This window comes from Puma concolor, chromosome B3, assembly GCF_028749965.1.
Source record: "Puma concolor isolate L17-30 chromosome B3, mPumCon1.1.hap2, whole genome shotgun sequence".
NCBI classification, from domain to species: domain Eukaryota; kingdom Metazoa; phylum Chordata; class Mammalia; order Carnivora; family Felidae; genus Puma; species Puma concolor.
In genome coordinates, this window is record NC_141672.1 from 72,168,291 (window position 1) to 72,189,570 (window position 21,280).

At 35.8% G+C, this 21,280-nt stretch overlaps 2 long non-coding RNA genes across 5 annotated transcripts in view; both read right to left on the reverse strand.

Moving 5' to 3' along the window:
- Positions 1-10,583, reverse strand: part of LOC147580052 (uncharacterized) — a 32,027-nt gene extending 21,444 nt beyond the window's left edge. For 2 of the 3 annotated variants that reach the window (XR_015252460.1, XR_015252459.1), the window contains exons 1-2: positions 10,559-10,577; positions 9,754-9,849 (exon numbers count right to left, since the gene is read on the reverse strand). This is a non-coding gene — a long non-coding RNA (uncharacterized LOC147580052). Of the gene's footprint in view, positions 1-9,753; positions 9,850-10,558 lie in introns of all 3 variants that reach the window. The other variant, XR_015252461.1, reaches the window with a different exon arrangement.
- Positions 10,584-10,843: 260 nt separating this feature from the next.
- On the reverse strand, positions 10,844-21,080 carry LOC147580053 (uncharacterized). 2 transcript variants are annotated; one of them, XR_015252462.1, is made up of 4 exons: positions 18,993-21,080; positions 17,257-17,373; positions 13,831-13,896; positions 10,844-10,971 (listed from the first exon to the last, which is right to left on the reverse strand). It is a non-coding gene; the product is annotated as an uncharacterized LOC147580053 (long non-coding RNA). The 2 variants fall into 2 exon arrangements; XR_015252463.1 differs by having other exon boundaries at positions 16,645-17,373.
- Positions 21,081-21,280: the final 200 nt, after the last annotated feature.

A 21,280-nucleotide genomic window follows, 5' to 3' on the forward strand; every position in this document is an offset into this window, starting at 1 on the left:
AATTAATATTATTAAAATATCAATACTACCTAACATCTATTGATTCAATAAAATCCCTATCAAGATACCAATGATATTTTTCACAGAACTAGAACAAACAACCCCCAAATTTGTAGGACACCACAAAGAGCCTGAATAGCCAAGGCAATCTTGAGGAATATTAAAGCTACAGGTATCATGCTCCCAGATTTCAAACTGTACTACAGTGCAATAGTAATCAAATCAGTATAATAATGGCACAAAAACAGACACATAAATCAATGGAACAGAATGGAGAGCCCAGGAATAAACCAACACATATATGGTCAATACAACAAAGGAGGCAAGAATATACACTGGAGAAAAGATAGTCTCTTCAATAAATGCTGTTGGGAAAACTGGACAGCTATATGCAAAATAATGAAAGTGAACCACTTTCTTAAACCATAAACAAACAAAACCTCAAAATTATTTAAAAACTTAAATCTAAAACCCAAAGTCATGAAACTCCTAAAAGAAAATATAGGCAGTAAGCCCTCTGACATTGGTTTTACCGATATTTTTTGGATTTACCTCCTCAGGCAAAAACAACAAAAGCAAAAATAAGTAAAAGGGACTACATCAAACCAAAAAAAAACTTTTGCACAGTGAAGGAAACCATTACCAAAACGAAAAGGCAACCAAATAAATGGATGAATATATTCACAAATGGTATAGCAAAAAAGGAGTTAACAACGGAAATATATAAAGAACTCATACAATATCAAAAAACAAACAATCCAACTAAAAATATGGGCAGAGAACCTGAATAAACATTTTTGCAAAGAGGAAATGCAGGTGGCCAACAGGCACATGAAGAGATGTTCAACATCACTAACCATCAGGTTAGTGCAAATCAGGTAGATGCAAATCAAAACCACAATGAGATGTCACTTTACATCTGTCAAATGGCTATTGTCAAAAAGACAAGAAATAACAAGTGTTGTCAAGGCTGTGAACCAAAGGCGATCCTCAGCTACTGTTGGTAGGGATGTAAATTGGCACAGCCACTATGGAAAACAATATGGAGGTTCCTTAAAAAAATTAAAAATAGAACTACCATTATCTGAAGAAAATGAAAACACTAATTTGAAAAGACATATGCACTCTATGTTCATTGCAACTTTATTTACAATAGCCAAGACATGGAAGCAACCTAAATGTCCACTATATAATGAAATATTATTTATTCATAAAAGAATGAAATCCTGCTATTTGTGACAACATGGATGGACCTAGAGGCTATTATGTAAAGTGAAATAAGTCAGACAGAGGAGGACAAATACCATATTTTTCATTTGTGGAATCTAAGGAAACCAAACAAATGAATATACAAAGGAAAACAGAAACAGACTGATACAGAAAACAAACTGATCGTTGCCAGAAAGGAGGTTAGGTAGGGGGTTGGAATAATTAGGGGAAGGGTTTTAAGAGGTATAATCCTCAGGTGTGCCTGGGTGGCTCAGTCCGGTAAGCATCAGACTCTTGATTTCAGCTCATGTAATGATCTCAGGTCAAGGTTTGTGAGTTCAAGCCCAGAGTCAGGGTCTGTGCTGAGAGCATGGAACCTGCTCTTCCTGTGCCTCTCCCTCTGCCCCATGTGCACATGCTATTTCTCTTTTTCTCTCTCTTTCTCTCTCAAACTAAATAAACTTAAGAAAAAAAGGAGCTACAATCTTCCAGTTATAAAATAAATAAGACACAAGGGTGTAGTGTACAACATAGGGAATATAGTCAATAATATTGTAACAACTTTGCATGAAAACAGTTGGTAAATAGACTTACTGTGGTGACCATTTCATAATGTATATAAATGTTGAATTACTATGTTGTACACTTGAAACCAATATAATACTGCATATCAATTATCCAATTAAATAAAACAATAAATAAAATTTATAGCAAATGCTGTAGGAGAAGTTTTTGGAAGTGGGGGGAATCAAGAGTTTGGTTTTATTCAGTAAATGAGATTCACTGGGTCATCTAGGTAGAAATCTAGACAAGAGATTTGGAAGCCTTCAAGATCAGTTTATATAGGTCATTTGATCTTAGTGACTAAATCAAGTCATCAAAGACTCACCTTTTTCTTTCCATTATTCCATCTCTGTTATTCACAATTACAGTCTTCCTAAGGATGGGTCCCCATGTGATCAAAGGATAACTGCTGTCAGAAATTGAAACTATGTCACCACATGCAGTTGGACAGGAAAGACAATTCTCACAACCATTAGACACAAAGTCTTGAGGCTCTTCTGAATAGATCTTCCCTAAACCAACTCCTGTGCCTCAGAAAATGTCAGGAAACGTGTTGACTGGATTAAGCCTACGTTGTTTTCAAACTAATCACCGTTTAAATGGTATTATGGGATTACCTGATTATTTAGAACAATTTGCTGTCACTATTGGAGGAAGAAGAAAGGTTCATCCAAATGGTTGCTACATAGTCAGGGAAGAGTGGAAGAGATGTTTTAAAGACAGACAATGACCACTATAAATGTACAGAAGAGCAAATGACTTAATATTGAATGCTGGATGCAACCATTCTTACAAGTCCTTTGGCAATTCCCATTCTGGGGAAATCTCACTGGATGTTTTATTTTTATTTATTTACTTACTTATTTATTCATTTGTTTGTTTGTTTGTTTGATTGATTGATTGAGGTTCCCCAACTCAAAAAGAGTTCCATGTTGCATAACCTTTCCTTCAAAATCTTTCTCATATTTCCTCCTCATATTACTTCTCTGGCTCCCTAAACCCCTCTCCCTCATGTTACCACAAGAATATGCAAAATCCCCATCACCTGTCACTTTAGTATGCAGAGAAATTAGCTTCATGCCAGTTTTGCATATATACAAATTCATGAAGGTGGCCTGTTAAATGAAAGACCGTTCACTCTAGTTACGAACTCCTTAGCAGACGAACCTACAGAAATTTGTAGTTTGGGTCTTTTCCCTTTAAACACATGTAAGTTTTTATTCTTCCCCTATCAAGCTCTGTGGGTGAAAGGTAACTATATGGATCTTTTTTAACAGACATGAATTGCCTTTAGAAAACAAAAAGAGCAAGATAGGATTGTGTGTGTTTATCTGAGAATTTATTGTATTTACTGTTTTAAATAGCTTACCCCTTTTTCACAATAATTATTCAGTGAGTCAAAAACTCTAAATGAAGTATGTACAGAGTGTTATAGTAGCTAAACAGAATGGGCATCTAATTCTGCCCAGATGGTGATAAGAACAGGTATTAGGTATCGTTTAGACATTACTGAAACTACTATGGTTTCCAAGAGACACAATTGTATTCTAGAAAGATACCTCTAACAGTTACAGAGGAGCAGTTAGGAGGATGCTAAATAAAACTAAATGCCATGCAGTCAGTTAGGAAGCTGCAACAATAGTCTAAGAAGTACAGAATAAGGGACTGGCCCACAAGAGTGACAGGTTGGAAAGAGGCCCCCAGTTCAAAGATAATTATGAAATTGAATTATTATTATGCTCTCTCTCTAATATTTCATATAAAACTCACTATAGCAATATGGGGTGATATTTTTGGAAGCCTAAGGATTGAATAAACTATTTATTTTGCCACATTCTTTTGGATTTTGTTATGTTGTCAACATCTTTTTTTCTTCCTCCATTAACAACACCTGAATTTTGCTTCAAGGGCAATGCTCTTCTCCCATTAGATACAATCTGGTTAGACCAATCAAGAGAATCTGTCTTCTTCCATATTCTTCTCTTTTTTTGGTGCAAAAAAAAAAGTGATTTTATTAAAGCATGGGGACAGGACCCGTGGGCAGAAAGAGCTGCCTTCTATATTCTCCAATTGAGACCAATAAGATAGATCTTCTCTGAAATTTGCCAGAGTGGGAGTGGGAAGGAAGAAATAAGGATGATCACAAGCAGCACCTGATGAGACAGTCTATTTGTTGTTACTCCTAGAATTCCAAAAGCTGCTCTGATTCTTATATTTTAGATTTTCCAGACTATATTTTAAGTAATATATCCTTATATCTCCCTATAACCTCCCAAGAAATTATTTTCTGCCTATATAAGCTAGGATGGGTTTCTATTCCTTATAACAAAAGCAACCTAAATAACACAAAAGTATGCTAAAAACAAATGAGCCAAAATGTAACAGGGATAAGAGCCCCAGTCTCCTAATACTTGGTCCAGTAGCTTTCACACCATGTCATGCTACCTGTAAATACCAAACAAGACAAAATGTTCTTCAGACATAAAAATATAGCATCTAATGGAAATGTCTTCTTTAACATTAGAATAAATAATAAGGAAAGATATAATAACCAGTTTAGATCCCATGAGGCAATGGCAAAGAACAACTTGGATATTACACATGTTTTGACTTTATGATAGCACATCCTACCTTAGCCATTTCTGGGGATTATATAAAAATGCTCAGCAAATCTAACACAGTTCTAAGGGTTTGGAAGTAACAGACCACATGCTAACTACTCAGATCTTGTCATCAAAACAATCTGGGAATTTCTGAGCTCTCATTGTTGCTACTGCTACTGCAAAATTCCATGTTGTGGTTTGTGGGTGAATTAAAGAACCTTCAATCAAGACTTTACATTGGAGGTTTTGAAAATAATAAAAAGCCTACTTGAATAAAATTTAAAATAATCTTTTTGGTTCATTGAGCGCAATAATAAAATTTAATGGAACCAGGAAGCTCCTTTCTGCTCAGTTTGCCCTCAAGTTTAGGTGATGATCAAACTCCTATGATGGTACCTTGATCTTTCTGGCTTCTTGGGGATAAAGGAATTCTCTAATTTATCTGCTAAGTGGGGAATATGGCTTCCACAATAAAAATCAAACTGAAATTTATAATACAGGAACCATTAGAAGGGGGAGGAAAGATGAATTCAAAGAGAAACAAACCAACAGGCTGAACAATCCTGAAAGCTGACACATATCAGTGCTGAAAACATTGGCAGATAGCCAGAAAGTATTTCTGCAGAAGATATTTAAGTTTAGAAGAGCTAACTTTGGAATGAGAAAAGGCAGTTAAGTGGAGAAAAATCAAAACAAAATGGATAGAGGGGAAAAATGGTTAAAATAATCAGAGTTATGTTCAAGAAGAGACACTGACAGTTCCTTTGTTTTAATAAGAAAAATACCAAGAGCAAAAAGTGAAAGTTTCCCTACTTCTTGAAGAATCTCTAAAAATGAAAATCCATTATAAGTAACCAACAACACTGATGCTTTCTCTGATTTAATAGACTGTGGTCTAATTAACAAGACAAATTACGAATACTGGTAAATAAAGTGTAATTTCCTTGACCCTTGCCAAATAGATTTGAAACTATAGGCCATGACCTCCCATTGATCTATTCTCCAAAATCCCTTTGGTAAAGGTGACCTTTTTGTTTTTCCTCATGAAGCCATTTTATTTAGATTCCAAACAAACCAGAGAAGAGGTGACCACAAATTAATCTGGTCACTTGGGAGCTGGGAACCTAAAGTTTCTGGCTCCTGCCAGCAGGAGCTGCAGACAAGGCCAGGTTCTGGGTCCTTCAGGCCACCACAGTTCACCCACCGACGTGCCCCGCCCACCTGGGCAGGCCCTGACCTAGGTACCCAGCACAAGTAGGAGGCATCTATGATGCTAATGAGAAGGTGCTGGGTTCCATGAGAAGGGAAGTGATGCTCAGGAGGATAGTCCCGACGTTCTGGGTGGGGCTCCACCGCTCTGAAGGGGGCTCCCTGCTCCAGGGGCCAAGGACCGGGGGTGGAGGACCAAGGATGGAGACGCAACATCTTGCAGATGCTGGAGTCAGGAACTGAAAGGAACTGAAAGGTCGGCAGGGAGTAAAAGCAGTTGATAGTGAACTTGAGGCATGTCCTGAATTGCCCCCTTGCAGTAGATATTGGGGGACCCAAAGATGGCCACCTCTCAACTGTACACTTTCATCCTAAAGGTCACCTGGAAACCCTCAATGTCCTGCGGCTCCTTGAACTTGAGCAGCTGTGCCTTCTGTGAGCCGGCCACTAGCAGTCTTAGCAGAAAATTACTTATCTACCCAATGCAAGATGGCAGGACAGCAGTTCAGTATTTCTAGATTTTTTTTCTTTAATTATATTATTTGGAAATTTTTATTAATTGAATTACAGAATAAATACTTTTTTAAGGAGATTTTGAATTAATTGTGAAAAGAACTTAACAAAAGATAGTATTTATATACAATCAAGTAACAATAGTATAAAAAGCAGATGAAGGAAACTTCCTTGATGACCAAGTGGAAAACATTTTGATTTCCTATACATTGTTTCCCTTCTATAAAAGATAATTTTGTTTGCATGTTGCTTAACTGGATGGCAATCAGTGTGACAGAGGTGTAGTGGCATGTTATAAATATGTCTTCACAGTCTTTTGGCTTTCATTCCTTAAAAACATTTTATGAGCTGTAAAAAAAGCTATGTAAAGTTACTTTAATAATTAAACTGTGTAAAAATATAATACTACATATGTAGTTTATAGGTGCATTCAGAGTATAAGTAAATATTTTGATCAAAATTGGAGAATAAAAGTAACTTCTACACGAGAAAACTTTAATAAATTATTATTTGAAAACCTGAATTTGCGTGTGTTTCTTTCTTTATAATTAAACAACTTATGGTCTAATTCCAAAGCTTCAACAGCACGTTTTGAATTATTGTTCTTTTAAATCATTCTTCTATTCCCAAATAATCTTTAACATTGCTCTATCATATGTATGAATCTGAATGCAATATTTAATTACTACTGTCATCTATGTAAGCATATGTCTATCAGAAAAATATGGGGTAACTAGAATTTACCATCCCTACCAGTTATATTTCTACAAGATATCAATGACCTATGCATCAAATCTATTCACAAATAAGTAATGTTTATTTATTTTGAGAGAGAGAGAGAGAGAGAGTGCACGAGTAGGGGAGGGGCAGAGAGAGAAAATTGGAAAGAGAGAATCCCAAGCTCTTTGCTGACAGTGTAGAACCCAACATGGGACTCGATTCCACGAACCGTGAGATCATGACCTGAGCTGATATCAAGGGTTGGATGCTCAACCAACTGAGCTACCCAGGCACCCCAACAATTTTTATCTATATCATTGTTTGAAGAATGGCATCTACTTATGAAAATATTGTTTTAACATTTAAACCTATTTCTAACCTGCGTGGAAAGGGTGTGATGAAATGGAGCAAAGTTCCTAGACTTAATTGAGCTTTTCCTGTTATAAACTATTGAGAAAACTACATTATTTTAATGACTCAAAACTTAATAAAGATATGTAACACATAAAATATTTAAATAAATATCACTATCTTAATACCACAGATAACTTCATCTGTAAGCAATTAAGGCTTAGCTGAACCATGAATTTTTTGGTGAGGAGATTCATTCATGTGTTAGGAATTTCTCCTGGTCCATAATCATTCCAAACTTTGGATTTATGAAGGATAAACCTTTCATTAACTATAGGTACTCACCAGAGAAAAGCTTTTATTGTTTTTTTTTCCCTCAATTTGTCTAATGAGCCCATAGTAACTCCACCAAATGACAGTTTTCCCAAGGTCATGGGAACATGACAACATCATGAACATGGCAACATGTAGAATATGTGTTTTACAAATGCTGTTTTTTTCTTCATTCAGAGAAGTATCTGAAAGCATGCTTCTATATGCTTTCAATTCCATCCCAAAAGCTCTTTCAATTTTCAATTATTTAATGGTCAGTTTATTTTAGAGGGTTTCCTTTTCTAAAGTCTACAGTTGTGTCTATGGACATACCATCCTGAACGCACCCGATTTCCTCTGATCTAAAGTCTACAGTTGTACAACCAGATTGTCTTAAAGGTCCCTCCCTAACTAAATTGCCTATGGGTACCAACTTTTCCCTTTCAGTATATTAAAATTACTCAAATTAGAAAGCATAGTTTGTTATACAGATATACAGAAAAATACTCCAATAATTTGGGGTCTCATTCGCTGAGCAATTCTGTTTAGGGAAGGCACCTACTTTTCAATTACTCCATGACACTGTGCAAGTCACTTAACATCTCTTGTTCTCATCTTTCTTCTTTATACAGAAGTTGAACAAGACGGGTCCTTTGGTTTATTTTAAGCTATTACATCTTATTCTATTCTCAATAGCACAATTCTTGAATGCATGAAGGTATTCCTTTCCTAACTATCATTGACTATCAACCTACTATGTGTTAGACTCTACACTAGACACTTTTTTCAAGGTAGAGCTTATTTTTGAGAACACTCTTAGATTTATAGGGGAAAAAAATGAGATGATAATACAGAGTTTATTTATACTCTGCACGCAGTTTCCTCATTTTTATTTTTATTGTTTTTAATGTTTATTTATTTTTGAGACAGAGGGAGACAGAGCATGAGCAGGGGAGGGGCAGAGAGAGAGGGAGACACAGAATCTGAAGCAGGCTCCAGTCTCTGAGCTGTCAGCACAGAGCCCGACGCGGGGCTCAAACTCACGGACTGTGAGATGATGACCTGAGCCAAAGTCGGCCGCTTAACCAACTGAGCCACCCAGGCGCCCCAGTTTCCTCATTTTTAACATCTGACATGAGTATGGTACTTTTGTTAGAACTGATGAACCAATGTTGAACCATTATAGTTAACTAAAGTTCATACCTTATTCCAGTTTCCTTAGTTATTACCTTATATTCTTTTTCTGTTCCAAGATCCCATCCAGGATACTGCATGATGTTTAGGTGTTATATCTTTTTAGACTGTTCTTGAGTGTGACAATTTTTTTTTAGATTTTCCCTGTTTTGTATGGCCCTAGCAGTTTCGAAGAATGCAAGTCAGGTATTTTGTTGAATGCTCCTCTAGTAGAATTTGTCTGTTTTTTGTTTTTTGTTTTTTCCTTCACAGCTAGACTGGGGTTACGGGTTTTAGCAAGGAAAATAATAGTTAAACTGCCATTTTATCACATCATGTCAAGGGCACATACCATCACCTTGATTTATAACTTAATATAGATATTGATGTTGACCTTGATCACCTGGCTAAGGTAGTATTTGTCAGGTTTTCTCATTGCTCATCCTCCCCCTCCTTTCCATATTGTCTTCTTAGGAAAAAAGTCACTGCACATCTCCTACACTTAAGAAGTGGGGGTTTTGGGGCGCCTGGGTGGCGCAGTCGGTTAAGCGTCCGACTTCAGCCAGGTCACGATCTCGCGGTCCGTGAGTTCGAGCCCCGCGTCGGGCTCTGGGCTGATGGCTCGGAGCCTGGAGCCTGTTTCCGATTCTGTGTCTCCCTCTCTCTCTGCCCCTCCCCCGTTCATGCTCTGTCTCTCTCTGTCCCAAAAAAAAAAAAAAAAAAAAAAAAGAAGTGGGGGTTTATACACCTCCCTTCTATGAAGGCAAAGATCTACATAAGTTATTTATAATTCTGCTGCAAAGGAGATTTGTCTCTTCTTCCCTATACATTTATTCAATCATTTATATCATCATGGATTCATGGGAATTTATCTTATACTTTGGATTATAATCTAATCCTTTATTTTATTGCTCATATTTTTCCAGCTTTGGCTATTTGCAATTCTTTCAGTTGGCTCTGTTATCCCTTCAACATACCACATCAATGTAGGTTTTTGTTTTGTTAGTTTTGTTTTGAGCACTCCTTAGTTCAGGCTGCTACAATACAGTACCATACCATTAGCTAGGTGGCTTATAAACAACATAAATTTATTACTCACAATTCTTCAAGTCTGGAAGTCTAAGATCAGGGTACCACCATGATTGGGTTCTGGTGAGGAACCTCTTCTGGGTTTAGTCTCCTGACTTACTGTATCCTCACATGACAGAGAGAGAGAGAGAGAGAGGGCAAGCTACTACCTTTCTTCTTCTTACAAGTGCACTAATTCCATTTATGAAGAGTTCACCCTCCTGTCTTAATAACCTCCCAAAGGCCCTGTCTCCAAATACCATCACATTGAGGATTAGATTTCAATATATGAATTTTGGAGGGACACAGATATTCAGGCCATAACACTTCCTTACTTTCTAGCACTACATAATGCTCCAGATTCATCTTATATATTTCCAGATCCAGTCTTAGAATCAACCATTGATCCAAGAAGCCCTGTTTCTTCTCATGTAAACAGTAGTAGAATCCAAAATCTGGGTACTCAATACCCTTGTTGCTCCTAGGGTGTCATTGTTTCTGGATCTCTCAAATGACAGATTGAGAAAATGTAATTGTGTATATAATCTATGTATTTATAATATAGAAATATTTCTGTATGTAACTATCTGTATCTATATTAAGCTAAATATGAGTTCCTACTGGTGTTTCCAGCTCTGATCTTTTACAGCATGGATTATTCTAGTTCTTCCCTTTGCTTATCTCTAACTTCCACCTAGGAGGGAGAAACCAGGCTTCCACCATCTTCTATTCATTTATTTAATTCTTCAATTTAAATATGTATATTGTGCCTTATCAGCATTGTTAGCTAATACTCTATAGGAAACAGCTTTATCAACTAAAGTAAAGTGTTTTACCTTAAGTATTATAGGCTCCACTCATTTCCAGCTCTTTTTTTTTTTTTTTTAATTTTTTTTTTTTTTAAATTTTTTTTTTTTTTCAACGTTTATTTATTTTTGGGACAGAGAGAGACAGAGCATGAACGGGGGAGGGGCAGAGAGAGAGGGAGACACAGAATCGGAAACAGGCTTCAGGCTCTGAGCCATCAGCCCAGAGCCTGACGCGGGGCTCGAACTCACGGACCGTGAGATCGTGACCTGGCTGAAGTCGGACGCTTAACCGACTGCGCCACCCAGGCGCCCCTCATTTCCAGCTCTTTACATAGCACCTTTCCTCTCTATGTCCTTCTTTGAAGTTTTATTCATACGCTTATAATACAGTCGGATTCTTTCATCACAGTCTGTATTCCAACCTGGGATTCTCCAACTTTCTAGACGAATTTTTAAATATTTGCATACATTAAGGTCACTCTTTATGTGATAAAATTCTATAGGCTTTTGACAGATGCATACTATTACGTATTCACCATTATCACATAGAATAATTTCAGTCCCTCAATAAAAAACTATTTTTCACTTATTAGAACTTTCTCCCTCTCCTCTAGTAACCACTAGATTTTTTTTATTGTTTGTATATTTTTAACCTTTATAAACCATTTTAAGAATGCCATATAATCGGAATTCTAATGTATGTAACCTTTCAGACTATCTTCTGTGAAAGAAGACAGCAATATATATTTAAGGATACTTCATGTCTTTACCTAAGTTGATAGCTCATTTTCTTTACCACCAAGTAATATTCAGTTGTATGGATGCACCACAATTTATCATTCACCTACTGAAGGATATCTTTGTTGCTTGCAGTTTTTGATAATTATGAATAAAGCTACTAAAAACATTCACTTGAAGGTTTTTTGTAGACATGTTTTCAAATCAGTTGGGTAAATACCTAGGAATTGAACTTTTATGTGCAGCATGACTATGTTTAGCTTTGTTTAAAACAGCCAAAAAACAAAAAACTGCCAAAATGTCTTCCAAAGTGGCTGTACCATTTTGCATTCCCACCAGCAATGAACGAGAGTTTCTGTTGCTCCATCTTCATAGTGTTTGGTGTTGTCAGTATTCTGGATTTTGGCCATTCTAATAAATGTGTACTGGTACCTTACTGTTGTTTTAATTTGTATTACTCTGATAACATATGAATGGAGCATCTTTTCATATGCTTCTTTGCCACTGTATACATCCTTTGGTGAAGGATGCAAATCTTTTGTTCATTTTTCAAATGGGTTATTTGTTCTCTTTTGTTTGAGCTTGAAAAATTTGTATATTTTCTATATTTGTATATTTTGGACACCAATCTCATACCTGATATGCAAGGTAAGGAAGACTGAATGGTACAGCTCATACGGATAAGACTCACAAAGCAAAGATCAAAGATAGATGTGAGTAAGGGTAGTGCTAGTAAATACAATTTCAAAAGAGAGAACAACCATCTTAGAGATTTTTTTTCATGTAGGCATATATGATCTTTTTCATTTTAAGTTATAAGAGAATGAAGCTAATGGGGAAAAAAGGTTAAAATTTAATTTTGAAAAACTTCCTACTCACTAATTCTACTATTTTGCTATTTTTTCCAAATTGAAACTTATTTAGGGGTTGTCATTTAGGCACCGAAATTTATGTGGCATATGTAAACTTAGAAACTGAAATAATGTAAACAGCATCTAAATCTATAAACTTTATTTCAAAATCAATTTACATAATATGTAAACAAACAGGCTTTCAATCAAAATTTAATCAACTTATTATTAAATATTAATATAAAACTGACATTCCCTCTAATTTATGTAACTACTGATCAAGAAAACCCTTAATGTACTTTGTGGTTTCAAACCTCATTTGTTTTCTTCAAGTACTAGGAAAACATTCCATAGACAAAAATTATAAAGGTCAGTTTATGGAACATAATTTTAATATTAAGCTTATCTCAACTTGAGAAAGTGTATTTTCAACCAATTAAGTCTAAAGTTTTATAGATTCTTTTAAAAATTCATGTTAACTTTTTAAAAGATCTCACATTCATTTAAAGACACTGACCTGTTATTTGGCAAAAACAACAAAAACCCAGCCTTTAAAATATTTAAACATTTCTACTACTATTTTCTAAGTATGAATAGTTTTGTCTTAGATATAACCACCACTTGAGGTAAGAAAACCAGAAAATGTATTATCCAAAGTACAGTTCTGTGAATAAGAAAGAGCAATAGTAATAATAACAGTCATAATGAGACAGTGGGCATAAACTGAGTCTGTTCTGGGTAAACTTGGATAAAGGGTTAAGCCCAACATTAACTTAAAAAATTTGAGTCACACATTACCAAAAATACTCAAAAGTTTACAAAATGCCTAGCGTTAGGTGGCACAAATATAATGATGTGTCATTTACAGTAGATAATTTACAAGCAATTTATTTACCAAACTGGTAATACTCAGTTTAGTGTAACAATTAGAAGACTAACTTGATCTTAGCTTGTTAATAAAGGGTGGGAGACTAAATATAAGATAGCAAAACTTTTATTTATTTTATAAAAAAAATTAAAAATATATTGAGGAGCGGGGTGCCTGGGTGACTCAATCGGTTAAGTATCTGATTTCAGCTCAGGTCATGATCTCACAGTTCGTGAGTTCGAGCCCTACATCGGGCTCTGTGCTGACAGCTCAGAGCCTGGAGCCTCCTTGGGATTCTCTGTCTCCCTCTCTTTCTGCTCCGCTCATGCTCGCTCTCTCTCTCTCTCTCAAAAATAAATAAACATTAAAAAATTAAAAAAAAGAAAAAATATATAGAGAGAGGAGTGCCTAGCTGGCTCAGTCAGTGGAGCATGCAATTTTTGATCTTTGGGTCATGAGTTTGAGCCCTACCTCATGGGTAGAGTTTACTTAAAAATAAATAAATAAATAAATAAATAAATAAATAAATAAATAAATAAATAAATAGAAAAATCTTTAAAAGGCTTTCCTTCTCCAAACTTATTCACTGAACAAGTTCCCTAAAAAGCCACCATTAAACATTAGTTGCTTTTGTTTAAGGCCACATTTTTGAAAGTCTATTCAAAGCACATCAGACTGTCAAACCCTACTGGTTATGGCAGAACCCAAGGAATATGTCCTACTTGAGGACTAAAACCTTTTGATAAGACATTTAACATTTGCTTTTCCTTTTACGGAAAGAAAACAAGATTAATAGACCTTACCTCTAGCCTATTTTTAATAGCTGAGGTACACCAACATACCTCTTTCCAGAGATAAGATGAATTTGCAAGAAGGCAGGAGAGTTAGAAGATTTCTGCTTAAACCTCCTGTATTAAAAAATAATAATAATAATTAAAGTAATCTCTATGCTCAACATGGAGCTCAAACTCACAATCCCCAAATGGAGTCACATGTTCTACCAACTAAGCCAGCCAGGCTCCCCTAAATCTCCTATATTTAGAAATCATGTCTCCTTGATTTAATAAAATTTGAGAGATATTTTCCCTTTTTATAGGAAATAAGACAAAAGAATAATGAGCTTCACAATAAATGCACAATAATCTGGGGGTACCAAGATGGGGAACATGTTACCAGTTAACAGAATCCAGAGGATGTAGCTGCAGGGAAAATTTGCCAGAGAGATGTGGCCCTCAGTAGGGAAGCACAACTTGCATGGAGAGAGCTGGGGAATGTTTCAATTAACTATTGATGCATAACACAACACCCCAAAACTTAGTGGTTTAAAACAACTATTTTACTATTGTTCCTATTTCCATGGTTTCACTGTGTGGTTCTTCTAATCCACATGATGCCAGGAAGTCCAAAGTCATTTAGAGTTCAACAGGGTTGGAAGGTCCAAGGTGGCTCATTCACATAGTTTCCATTTGATAGTGGCTATTAACAAGACACTCAGCTGGATTCATCCACCAGAGTATTTTCCACCTGGCCTTTCGATATAGATATAGCTTTTCACAACATAGACTACCAGATTCTAAGGGTCAGATAGTAGAACCTATATGTCATAGGTTGGATTCTCCAGAAGAAGATTCTGAGAATTTTGGGGTGCAGAATATTTATTATTGATCAACACCTGAGAGGGGGAAATGTGGAAGAAGCAGGATTAGGCAAAGGAAGAAGTCCAACTGTGATGCAGTTGGTTAACCTGCAAATCTGTTGCATATCAGGCAAAATGTCCAGACCTTTTATAACATCCCTTTGCTTAGTCTTCAGGAAAGGCATGACCTGAGGTGAGGCGGGTCTCTTTAGCTGAGGCAGATGCTGAAGGAACCGACACTTAATGTCTCTCTGTTGTCTTCATTCCTCACTGCTGAACAAGAAGTTCTTCTCTAAAGTAGGATCTGAGTAGCTCATCTCAGATCTGCCATACCACCAATCTTCTTAAAGCCTGGGCTCTTAGGTCCCAAATCAGTAATTTCACCAATTTCATGGCCATTTGATTGATCAAAGTTAGTTACAAGGGCAGTCCATATTCAAGGAAAGGGGCAATAAACTCCACCACTTGAATTAGGAGTAACATGCATATAGAAAGGGAGGAGGAATTTGGAAAGGCACTCCAGCCTCTGCCTTCTGGCTATAACAATTCATGTACAAAGTACACTTAACACCTCCCAATTACCCTACAAATTTCCATCCCCTTATGGCATCAGCTCATATCAAAAACTTTTATCACCTATATCAGAGCCAGATATAGATGAGACAGAGTCCTCAAGCTCCTCAGGAGCACCTGTAAACTAAAAAATGAAACACTAACACAATAATTATCCGTCCCATACACACCTAACATACAATAATGAGGAAAACACATGGCAGGCACAATAGAAACCTTCACTCTAAAAGTGTAAAACTGAAATAACATAGCAGTTACTGGCCCAAAACAATTCTGAAATCTAGCAGGACATGTTACCATTTCCTCTGTCTCCAGGGATACACCATGTTTCTTGATTAGGTCTATACTCCCTGAGAATGGTTCTTCATGGCTCTGCCTGCTCTGTTATTATTACTTTTCTATAAGAAGTAGAATGTGTTTGCTGCTGAGTAATTTTCTTAGCTTGTGTCCTATTCATAGGAAATTACTAACACCTGAGACCTTTTTCATTTTGTACTACCTCAGTCCCTTTTAGTCCACGCTCTTAAAATTTCTGTTAAAATGTTTGGACTTCCTATGTACCTATACCTTATTTTATGACAGATTTTAAAGACACACTCCTCTCTACTTAGGGCTTAGAATCAGGACGCTGTAAGGACAATGCCTTTAAGATTCTTGAAATCCTTTTTTTTCTAGCTGAATGGGCCTACAAGGCAAAAAAAAACTTTACTGTCTAGCGAGAAAGAAGGTCAACAAGGCAAGCCCCTTAAGATTTTTAAAAATCCCATTGTCTAGCTGACAGGGTCTAAGGGACAAATCCTTAATCTTTATGAAGGTTAAACAGTCTTTCAACTGCACTATTGAACTGATCTTCATAATGTGGCAGCACTCTGGATTTTATCTTTGCCCCCAGGTATTAATTTACTCTGAAAATCTCATATGGGCTGGAAGAGATAAATAGGAGAATAACTTATGTTCCAACTCACCAAACTCTTATTTGAAAATGTTTTTTCTGGGTCAGAGGTTGGTCATCTATGGCCCACAGGTCAAATACAGGCTGTCACCTGCTTTTGTCAGTCAATTTTCTTTTTTTATTAGAGCACAGTCACATCGAATCACTTAAAGATTGTCTGTGTCCACTTTCATGCTACAAGTGCAGAGTTGAGTAGTTGCTACAGACAACATACAACCTGAAAAGCCTAAAATATTTGCTATCTGGCCCATTTCAGAAAATGTGTTGCTGACTTGTATTCTAGATACTGCTTACAAGTTAAATGGTTTCTTCTCAAGTCATTTCACCCTATTAATGGTCATATACACCTAAAGAAACCAATAGACTCTTAACTTTGTTTGGAAACCTCCTGAGCCAAATACACAAGGTTGTTAGATATATTTTCTATCTCTCATGTTACCACAAATTACAGCATTGTCAAACATTCTCCCTCTACATAATAGGGCAGAAACTCACCTTTGCTCCAGGCTCAACAATTTCTTCACTGTCTTACAGGCCTCCATTGATTACCTCTGTGAGATCCCTTATCCCAAAGCCAATGCCACATGTTTAAGGTTTTTGTACAGCAGCACATTACTCTCTAGGTACCAATTTCTGTTTTGGCTATCTATTATTGCAAAACAAACCATCCCAAAGCTTGGGAAACAACCTTCATTGGGTGCCATATTGGTGACTAGCTACCACAATGACTCACTCAGATGGCTGTCAATAAGTGCCTGATATAGCTAGAGTGCTTGATTCTCATTTTTGTGATTCTTCCATCTATCTTGGGCTTCTATCTATCCTGGGCTTCTCATACCATGGTGGCTAAATTCCAGGAGGCAGCAAATAGAAGCTTCCAGTTCTCTTTGGTCTGAGTTTGGAAGTCTCAAATTGCCCTTCTGCTACATTCTATTTGTAGAAGCTAGTCAAGGGCCAGCACAGATTCAAGGAGAACAGAAATAATCTCCAACTCTTGATAGCAAGAGTGATATGTATATACAAGGAAGGAATTGTTGGGGGATACCTTTGAAGACTAGCTAATATAGGGAATGAATACCCCATCTCATTCTCTTCCTGCCCTCTAACCTATTGCAGAAGCTTCCTATTGGACTTCCATCCAGTAGTCAGAGGACAGGTCATCTCTTGAGGCAACCCCTAGATTTCAGCCTTTGGGGGTACAGAGAAGATTCTGAAGGAATGAAACTAGAAGGGAAAATAGAAAATACCCATCACAATTCTGAAATATAGGTTAGAAGTAGTCCCATGGAAATTATATTTTTCCATAAAGTTTGATTATATTAAATAAAAAGTTTTCACTATCTATAAAAGTAGCATAGCAAACAGGATGGCTTTTATAACCAGTCCTTTCCTCTTTGGTCTGGCCAATTGCAGGTACAGAAATTCTTCACCTTGAAAATTTAACCCTGTGCAATACAAAGTTGGGAATCATGTAAGTCTGGCCACAATTCAAATTTCCATTCATAGCTAAATGAAAATATAATGTTCTTAGTGTGAACCTCCTGGAATAAATAGCTATATTGTATATCTTTTATTTGTGATTATTAGCCTAATTTGTGTTCAGATTTACATTCTACCTCCCTGCTAGCAAGCTCTATTCTGCTTTTCAGCCTACTCTGTCCTCATCTGTAACTTCTCTTTGTAGAGACAGGGCCCTATTACTTTATGGCCATGTTCTAGGTACTACTACCAGAGGGCTCACGTCCATCACATCACATCCCATAGGTATGCTTTCTAAATCAGATCCTACATGATATTGTCTTGTTGCCTTAGACATTATAACTGTGGTCACCCATACTGGAGTCAGTCCTCTAACCCCAATTTCATTTATGCCTGATTCAATCTCCTCTCTTTAATGAACTGCCTTTGAAGAAAGCACTGTACTGGACCTCATACACTTCTAAAAAAAGGACAGCTGGTAATTTATCTGTGATTTTGGCAGTGACAATATTTTTTTTCATGACCGTTTGAAAAACTAATGTTGTACGGTTGGTTACCTGTCATCTTCAAGAGTTAAAACCAAAATCAGCAGCACGGCATTTTAACATTCAGCGCTAACATCCTAAGTAGGAAGGTTGCCTTTTGGTACTTTGTTGAAAACACTCTTCCTATGGATTTGTATGTCCCTGAAAAATTTTTCTACCATGCAAAAAGCACTATTAAAGTGTTTTCATAGTTTGGTATGTGTTTAAACTTTCAGCTTTCAAAAATCTATCTAATTGCTATCATTTTTTATCTCTTCCATTAAGCTAAATGTTTCTTATCATCACTTACAACCAAGCCAGTGATGATCTAGATTGCCAATATATCCATTATTCGTCAGAGAATTTCCATTAGTCAGAAGCTAAGGTGTATTTTTAATATATTATTTTAAGATAGTATATGGAACTATATTGAAGGTATAAGGTATTTTGCAAACATTAATCTTCAAATAAGCTGGTATATTACTGCTATTCTATAAATATAAAAATGGAAATGGAGCTAATAAGTGAATTTCCCAACACCTTGCAAAAGTCAAAACAGAATTAGGATATAATCAATTCATCGTCAAGTGTCCTTGGACAACAAAATCAGACTTTTCTTAAGGAGTTATATAAGTCACTTATCAGAGTATGATTCAACCTATTTTATGGGTCCTTGTGTGTCAGGATTATTACCGAAGACTTCAAAATAGTTTTGTCTGTGAAATATAAAATACATGAAGAAGAGTATATAAAATGTATAAGTACAGGTTACAATGCAATAACAACATGAACACCCATATTTACACCCCCCCATGTTAAGAAATAGAATATTAGGGGTACCTGGGTGGCTCAATCAATTGAGCATCCAACTTTGGCTCAGGTCATGATCTTGCACTTCGTGGGCTTGAGCTCCGCGTTGGGCTCTGTGCTGACAGCTCAGAGCCTGGAGCCTGCTTCGGATTCTGTGTCTTCCTCTCTCTCTACCTTTCCCCTGTTTGCACTCTGTCTCTCTCTCTCAAAAATAAATAAACGTTAAAGAATAAAATAAAATAAAATAAGAAATAGACTATTACCAGTTAAATTCCCTCTATTGTACCTCCTTACCCTCTACCCAGAGAAAAACCAGTGTCCTGAATTTTGTATTAAACATTTCATAGGTTATCTTTATATTTTTACAATCTATGCACAAGTTCTAATACAATACATAACTTCCATGAACTCTTCACGCTACATTCAACACAAATGAAATCTTACTATATCTATTCTGACTTGCTTCTTATACTAACCAATATACTTTGAGATTTATCTATGTTGATGGATTTGGCTATATGTGTTTCATTAATTTTCTCGTCTCTATAGGAGTTCACAGTATGAATATACTATAGTTTCTTCTTTTATAGGTGATAGATATTCCATTTTTTCCACTTTTTTGCTACTACTGCGATGTTCTTTAAAGCACTGTTCTTTTTTTTTAGGTTTATTTATTTATTTTGAGAGAGAGAGAGAGAGAGAGAACGTGAGTGGGGGAGGGACAGAGAGAGGGAGGGAGAGAGGGACAATCCCAAGCAGGTTTCTCACTGTCAGTGCTGGAGCTCAAATACACAAACTGTGAGATCCTGATGTGAGCCAAAACCAAGTCCAAGAGTGGACCCTTAACTGACAGAGCCACTCAAGTGCCCCTTTAAAGAATTTTTCTAAATGGCTTCTTTGTGTACAGAATCAATAGGATAAATGCCAACTATTAGAATTGCTGGCTAATAAATACAAGCATGTTCAACATTACTTGGTGATACTAGAGCAGTCATAATGGACTAGTACAACCTCCAAAATCTTAGTGGCTTAAACATCAAAGTGTATGTTATTGGTGTTACATTTTCATCTTAGATGGGGGTTGAGTAAGGAGAGTCTCTTCCACATCACCTTCCTTCAGCGAAGGAAGTAGCCATGGAAGAGGGGGAAAAAACTTGATCACTCACTCACAGGTTTTAAAGCCTCCCACTTCGAAATGATACTGGTCACATAGTCACACATAACTTCAAAGGGTTGGTACAATTTTAGCATACACCCAGGAAGAGAATAAAACGCATGTATGAACAGTCTGAATGTCTATTGATGATGACTACAAATTGTTTGTTCCTTGTTATGATGAGCACTGGGTGTTGTGTGCAAGTTAGGAATCACTGAATTCTATTCCTAAAACCAATATTGCAATGTATGCTAACTAGAATTTAAATAAAAATTTAAAAAGAAAAAAAATACTGCTAGGGTAATATCTTATTAAATACTAAGATACATTCTACCCTTAAAAAAATAAAGTGACTGCTTCAATTTGCACACCTACAAGAGAGGATGAGAACTCTGTTGCTTCACATTCTGCTAAATCTGATTCTGTCAAATAGTAAGACTTTTAAAATCTTATGCATATGATCTATCTCAACTGTGGTTTTAATTTACATCTTTTTGATTAGTAATGACATTTAGCATTTCACAACTTGGTAAGTGCCTTGTACTCATACAAAATTCTTCTTTTGTAAAATTACTCGTTATTTTGTCCATTTTTCTATTGAGTAGTTCAAACTTTTTCTTGTTTCTTTTTAATTCAAGTATAATTAACATACAGTGTTATATTAGATTCAAATATACAATATGATTCAACAATTCTATATATTAGTCAATGCTTATTGCAATAAGTGTACTCTTAATCCCCTTCACTTATTTCAACCTTCTCCACACCTACCTCCACTCTGACAACCACCAATTTGTTTTCTATATTAAAGAGTGTTTTTTTTTTGTTTGTGCCTTTTTTTCTTTCCTCGTTTCTTAAATTCCATGTATTAATGAAATCATTTGGTATTTCTTTCTCTCTGACTTATTTCACTTAGCATTATACCCTCTAGATCTTTCCTTGCAAATAGCAAGATTTCTTCTTATGGTATATATATATATACATATATATATATATATATATATATGTATATATATATATATATATATGTATATATATATAAATATATATATAAATATGTATATATATAAATATATATATAATATAATGTAAATTATATATTATATATAATGTAAATTATATATTATATATTTACATTTTATGTATCATATGTTATATTATA